At 46.7% G+C, this 5,731-nt stretch overlaps 1 pseudogene; it reads right to left on the reverse strand.

The window, feature by feature from the left end:
- Nucleotides 1-2,982: 2,982 nt before the first annotated feature.
- LOC130706550 (U6 spliceosomal RNA) lies at nucleotides 2,983-3,083 on the reverse strand (annotated as a pseudogene).
- Nucleotides 3,084-5,731: the final 2,648 nt, after the last annotated feature.

Here is a 5,731-nt window from a genome sequence, read left to right on the forward strand (position 1 = left end):
CCAACAGACCTTGGGCTCCAAGCGGACAATCAGAGAAAACAACCCAAGACTCTCCTCCCTCCCACTGCTTCAGCTGTCCCTGTTGAAAAGCTGAAGCCCACTTTCTCCACCCATGCAGGCTCACAGGCTTCCTCAGCCCCGTGGAATTCCACTGTCGGTGGCCCCTGTCTGGGCACCCCACAGCATCTTCTACCACTCCCTGCCTCAGCTGGCTCATCGAGAGCCTGCCCCATTTCCTCCCTGTATGAGTTTCCTATCGCTGCTGTAACAAATGACCACAAACTTAGTGACTTAAAACAATACCCATTTATCATCTTAAAGTTTGGAAGGTTAGAAGTCCAGACATCAAGGTGTTGGCTGTGTTCCTTCAGGAGCCTCTAGGGGAGAATACATTTCCTTGCCTTTTCCAGCTACAGGCTGCCTGCATTCTTTAGCTCATGGCCCCTCCCTCCATCTTCAAAGCCTTCAACATAGCATCTTCCAATCTCTCTCTCAATGTCTCTCTCTCACCTCTGCTTCCATCATCACATCACCTTCTCTAGCTCTGACCCTCTTGCCTCCCTCTTAGAAGGACCCTTGTGATCACACTGGGTCCAGCTGGATAATCCCGGCTGATTTCCCCATCGTGAGATCCTGAACTTGGTCACATCTGTAAAGTCCTTTTTGCCACATAAGGTGACATAGTCACAGGTTCTGGGGATTCATACCTCCCACCATAACAGCCTGCGCACTAGAGATGGGAAGCAGGAGAACACGGGGGAGGAAGTACTGGGTTGTGGCAGAGACCTTGGCTAGCTCTAGTTAATATGTACTGTGGGAAGAGGAGGTAGATCAGAAGCACCAGAGGAAACCTGATTTTCTTCTCAGGAAAAGGCAAAGGTCTTTCCTTAGACAAATTTGGAGGAGCTCAATTCTTCCTTGCCCTACCCAACTGCCTAGGGGGGAGATGGCAGAGGGATGGGGCCGCCCATAAACCAGGTCATCTTAGCACACCCCATAAGATGGATGGCCAGCGAGGAAAGCCACCACTTCCAAACACATACCTACTCTTGCCCTGTCCATGTCCTGCCCCCTGGCCTTGCCCCTGTTCTATCTCTGCTTCTAACCTGGAGACTTGCCTGCTCACCTTACTTTCCCATCCTTGGCCCCGATGGTTGTTGAACCAGGCCCACCCTCTGGCTCTTCTTACTTCAGAAGAAATGTATCTACCATCCTTGGTCCCCCGGATGCCAATCACTGTACCTCAAGGAAGAGGACATTGCTCAGGGAACTGTTCCCTCGCCCAGAGGCATTCTGACCAGAATGTGCTGCACACACAATCTTCCCTCAACAGAACATGGGTCACTGTGAGCTCAACTTTGTAAATGTGAGGTGGCGTTTTTTTTTTTTTTCAGCCCTACGATCTCAAACAATGCTTAATGATTTGGTTCATGTAGCTATAATTCATCAAGATCCTGGAATTTAGGGGGAAATGATGATTTTCAATGACATGCAGATAGACTATTTAAAATCACGGTTGTCCCAGAATAGCCAGAACATATGCTCAACATCTGGAAAACAACCGTATGAATGGTGTGACCGCAACAGATACCAGAGAATTGGAAATTTTAAGAACTATACTGAGGGTTTCTGGGTCCTAAGAACAGCAAAATGAAGTCCTTGTAGATTATATAGCAGACTGTTTTTATTTTTCAAACCCTCTTTATTATAAAGTAAAACACAGACACAAGCAAAACAAGTGTATGACAATGAATCATTTTGAGCCGAACATCCTTTTAACTACCACCTAGGTCAAGAAATAGAGCTTTGCCAGGCACCCTAGAAACCACTTCATGTTTCCCATCCCAATCATAGCCCCCTCCCTCGCCCAGAAGTAACCATGATCTTGACTTTTATATTAGTCACAAAAAAACAAGTGTTTTATCACCCAATTTTGCATCTCTACAGTAAGTTTAGCTTGTCTTTTAAAAAAAATTTTAATTGGAGTATAGTGGATTTACAATCTTGTGTTAGTTTCAGGTGTACCGCAAAGTGATTCGGTTATACATATACATATAATCATTCTTTTTCAGATTCTTTACACATATAGGTTATTACAGAATATTGAGTTCTCTGTGCTATACAGTAGGTCCTTGTTGGTTATCTATCTTATATATAGTAGCATATGTATGTTAATCTCAAATTCCTAATTTATCTCTCCCCCCATGTTTCCCCTTTGGTAACCATAAGTTTGCTTTCAAAGTCTGTGAGTCTGTTTCTGTTTTGTAAATAAGTTCATGTGGCATTTTTTAGATTCCATATATAAGTGATATCACATGATATTTGTCTTTCTCTGACTTACTTCACTTAGTATGATAATCTCTAGGTCCATCCATGTTGCTGCAAATGGCATTATTTCGTTCTTTCTTATGGCTGAGTAATATTCCATTGTATATATGTACCACATCTTCTTTTTTTTTTTTAATTAACTTATTTATTTATTTTTGCTGTGTTGGGTCTTCATTTCTGTGCGAGGGCTTTCTCTAGTTGCGGCGAGCGGGGGCCACTCTTCATCGCGGTGCGCGGGCCTCTCACTATCGCGGCCTCTCTTGTTGCGGAGCACAGGCTCCAGACGCGCAGGCTCAGTAGTTGTGGCTCACGGGCCCAGTTGCTCCGCGGCATGTGGGATCTTCCCAGACCAGGGCTCGAACCCGTGTCCCCTGCATTGGCAGGCAGATTCTCAACCACTGCGCCACCAGGGAAACCCTCACATCTTTATCCATTCATTTGTCGATGGATGTTTAGGTTGCTTCCATGTCTTGGCTATTGTAAATAGTGCTGCAATGAACATTGGGGTGCATACAGCTTTTCGAAGTATGGTTTGCTCTGTATATATGCCCAGGAGTGGGATTGCTGGGTCATATGGTAGTTCTATTTTTTTATAGTTTTTTAAGGAACTTCCATACTGTTCTCCATAGTGGCTGTACCAGTTTACATTCCCACAAAAACATGGAATGCTTCATGAATTTGTGTCATCCTTGTGTAGGGGCCATGCTAATATTCTCTGTATCGTTCCAATTTTATTTCATTTATTTATGTTTTAATTTATTTGTTTATTTATTTATTTATTTAGGCTGTGTTGAGTCTTCGTTGCTGCGTGCTGGTTTTCTCTAGTTGCGGCAAGTGGGGTCTTCTCTTCGTTGCGGTGCGTGGGCTTCTCATTGCGGTGGCTTCTCTTGTTGCAGAGCATGGGCTCTAGGCACGCGGGCTTCAGTAGTTGTGGCACGTGGGCTCAGTAGTTGTGGCTCGTGAGCTCTAGAGCTCAGGCTCAGTAGTTGTGGCACACGGACTTAGTTGCTCGCAGCATGTGGGATCTTCCCGGACCAGGGCTCGAACCCGTGTCCCCTGCATTGGCAGGCAGATTCTCAACCACTGTGCCACCAGGGAAGTCCCCCATCCCTTTCTTTTCTTTACAGTTTATCTGTTGAAGGGCCTGAACCATTTTGTCCTGTAGGGTTTCCATTATTCTGGAAGTTGCCCATTCATATTCATGGCCCGTTCCTCTGCCCTCCATCAGAGGAGACTTGGTCTGTGAAAAGGAGAAATGGCAAACGTGACCACCTCACCAGCTCATCCATGGTCTTTTCCCAGAGATCTTGTGAGTGGGACTGGTGCATACTTAGCTCTCCGTGGCTGTGGTGACTCCTGTTTCCTCAGCCTGGTCCACTGGGCTCTGAGCAGGCCCAGCTGTCCTCATGAAACTCCCTCCTGGTGCCCCCCATGCCATCCCAGGGCCAGGGGACCTCGCACACAGCCACAGTGCCTGGGCTTCATTCCCAGCTCTGGCTGGCTCCAATGAGGTTTTGCGGGAAGCACCCAGCCCTCTCCGCAAAAGCTGCTGTAGAGCCTGCCTGGGATGGGGCTTGTCTTCCCATAAAACAGCCTTGCAGTGGGTCAGGCGATCTCTGCCTGCGGTAACGCGTCCGGCAAGTGGCTTCAAAAGTGAGCCTGTATGGGGGGCAGGGGGCAAGATAGGGGTAGGAGATTAAGAGATGCAAACTACTATATATAAAATAAATAAGCAATGAGGATATATAGTACAGCACAGGGAAATTTGGCCATTATTTTGTAATAACTTTAAATGGAGTATAATCTATAAAAATACTGAATTAACACAAAAAAGTGAGAGTGTATCCCGTGAAGCACAGGTGAGCCTGGAAGTGTTTTTTTGTCACAGTCTTTTACTGTCCTGTCCTGGGTAGCTCTACAACATGGGCTGGGCTGCCCCAGGAGGCAAAGGGAGGTCCTAATCCAATATTGCCCTGCGACCTGGGTAAGAGGGCCCGGCCCTGGGCTCCATGCTTTGGAGGGTGCCACATACCACAAGAACATACAGAATACATGTGGTAGAGAGTGCGTGGGCATCTCCGCCTTGGAATCCAGTGGTCAGTGCTGGCAGAGCCCTGAGCCCGGAGCTGTGTGCTTCTCAGGACAGCCACTGGCGTGACTCACAACTGTTCAGGCCCCAGGGAAATACTTCTGCGCAGCGGCTTACACTGTTTTCAAAACAAAAGGCGACTATTTCTGGATGCCATGAAGGTCTGTGGGCTGTGCCTACCCTGATCTTGGCGAGGCCACTGCTTCAGAGGGCCGGAGAAATTGAGCTGCAGAAAGTTGAGGTGAAAGAAAAGACAAATTGACTTGTCAAACCCTTCCTTCCGGAGAGCATGAATGCAAGAGATTCACACATAACCAAGTATAATGTCCCATTGATGCTGCACGTCCGCATTCTTGTTTGTCTTTGTGATTCCAGAGGTACCACATGGTGGCTAGGAGCACCATGAGACATTAAAAAATTCGTATTACTCTTTTTTAAAAAAATACATTTATTTATTTTATTTTTGGCTACATTGAGTCTTTGTTGCTGCACGTGGGCTTTCTCTAGTTGCGGCGTGCGGGGGCTACTCTTCGTTGCGGTGTGTGGGCTTCTCACTGCGTTGGCTTCTCTTGTTGCGGAGCACGGGCTCTAGGCGCGCGGGCTTCAGTAGTTGTGGCTTGTGGGCTCAGTAGTGGTTCGAGGGCTGTAGAGCACAGGCTCAGTAGTTGTAGTGCACGGGCTTAGTTGCTCCACGGCATGTGGGATCTTCCCGGACCAGGGCTCGAACCCGTGTCCCCTGCATTGGCAGGCGGATTCGTAACCACTGCACCACCAGGGAAGCCCCATATTACTCTTAAATCTATAATATGCGTGGTGTCTACACACACACACTTGTAATGTGCAGGAAGCATGATGTTAGCTCTCTACTATGGAGCCCAAAATGGGCATTGAAAACTAATAATGCAAAAAGTTATGTATTTATAAAAACAGTTACCAAGATTTAATTAAACTTTCAAATTAATAAAATTTCAGCATGATTTAAATAATTTTGACTTTAAATTCTGATGTATACATTTTAAGTAGACATGTGCTATGGGGGCCTGTGGCTATCTTCTTTTTTTTTTTTAAATACATATTTATTTATTTTGGCTGTGCAGGGTCTTAGTTGCGGCATGCATGTGGGATCTAGTTCCCTGACCAGGGATTGAACCAGGGCCCCCTGCATTGGGAGCACAGAGTCTTACCCACTGGACCACCAGGGAAGTCCCAGCTGTCTTCTTACCTCAGGGCCAGACCTTGTCCTGGCCCCAGGCTCCCAGGCAGCTCAGAGTAATGTCCCAGAAGCCCTGCTAACTGCAAACTGCTTTCTTTAAA

This window comes from Balaenoptera acutorostrata, chromosome X (genome assembly GCF_949987535.1).
Source record: "Balaenoptera acutorostrata chromosome X, mBalAcu1.1, whole genome shotgun sequence".
Classification (NCBI taxonomy): Eukaryota; Metazoa; Chordata; class Mammalia; order Artiodactyla; family Balaenopteridae; genus Balaenoptera; species Balaenoptera acutorostrata.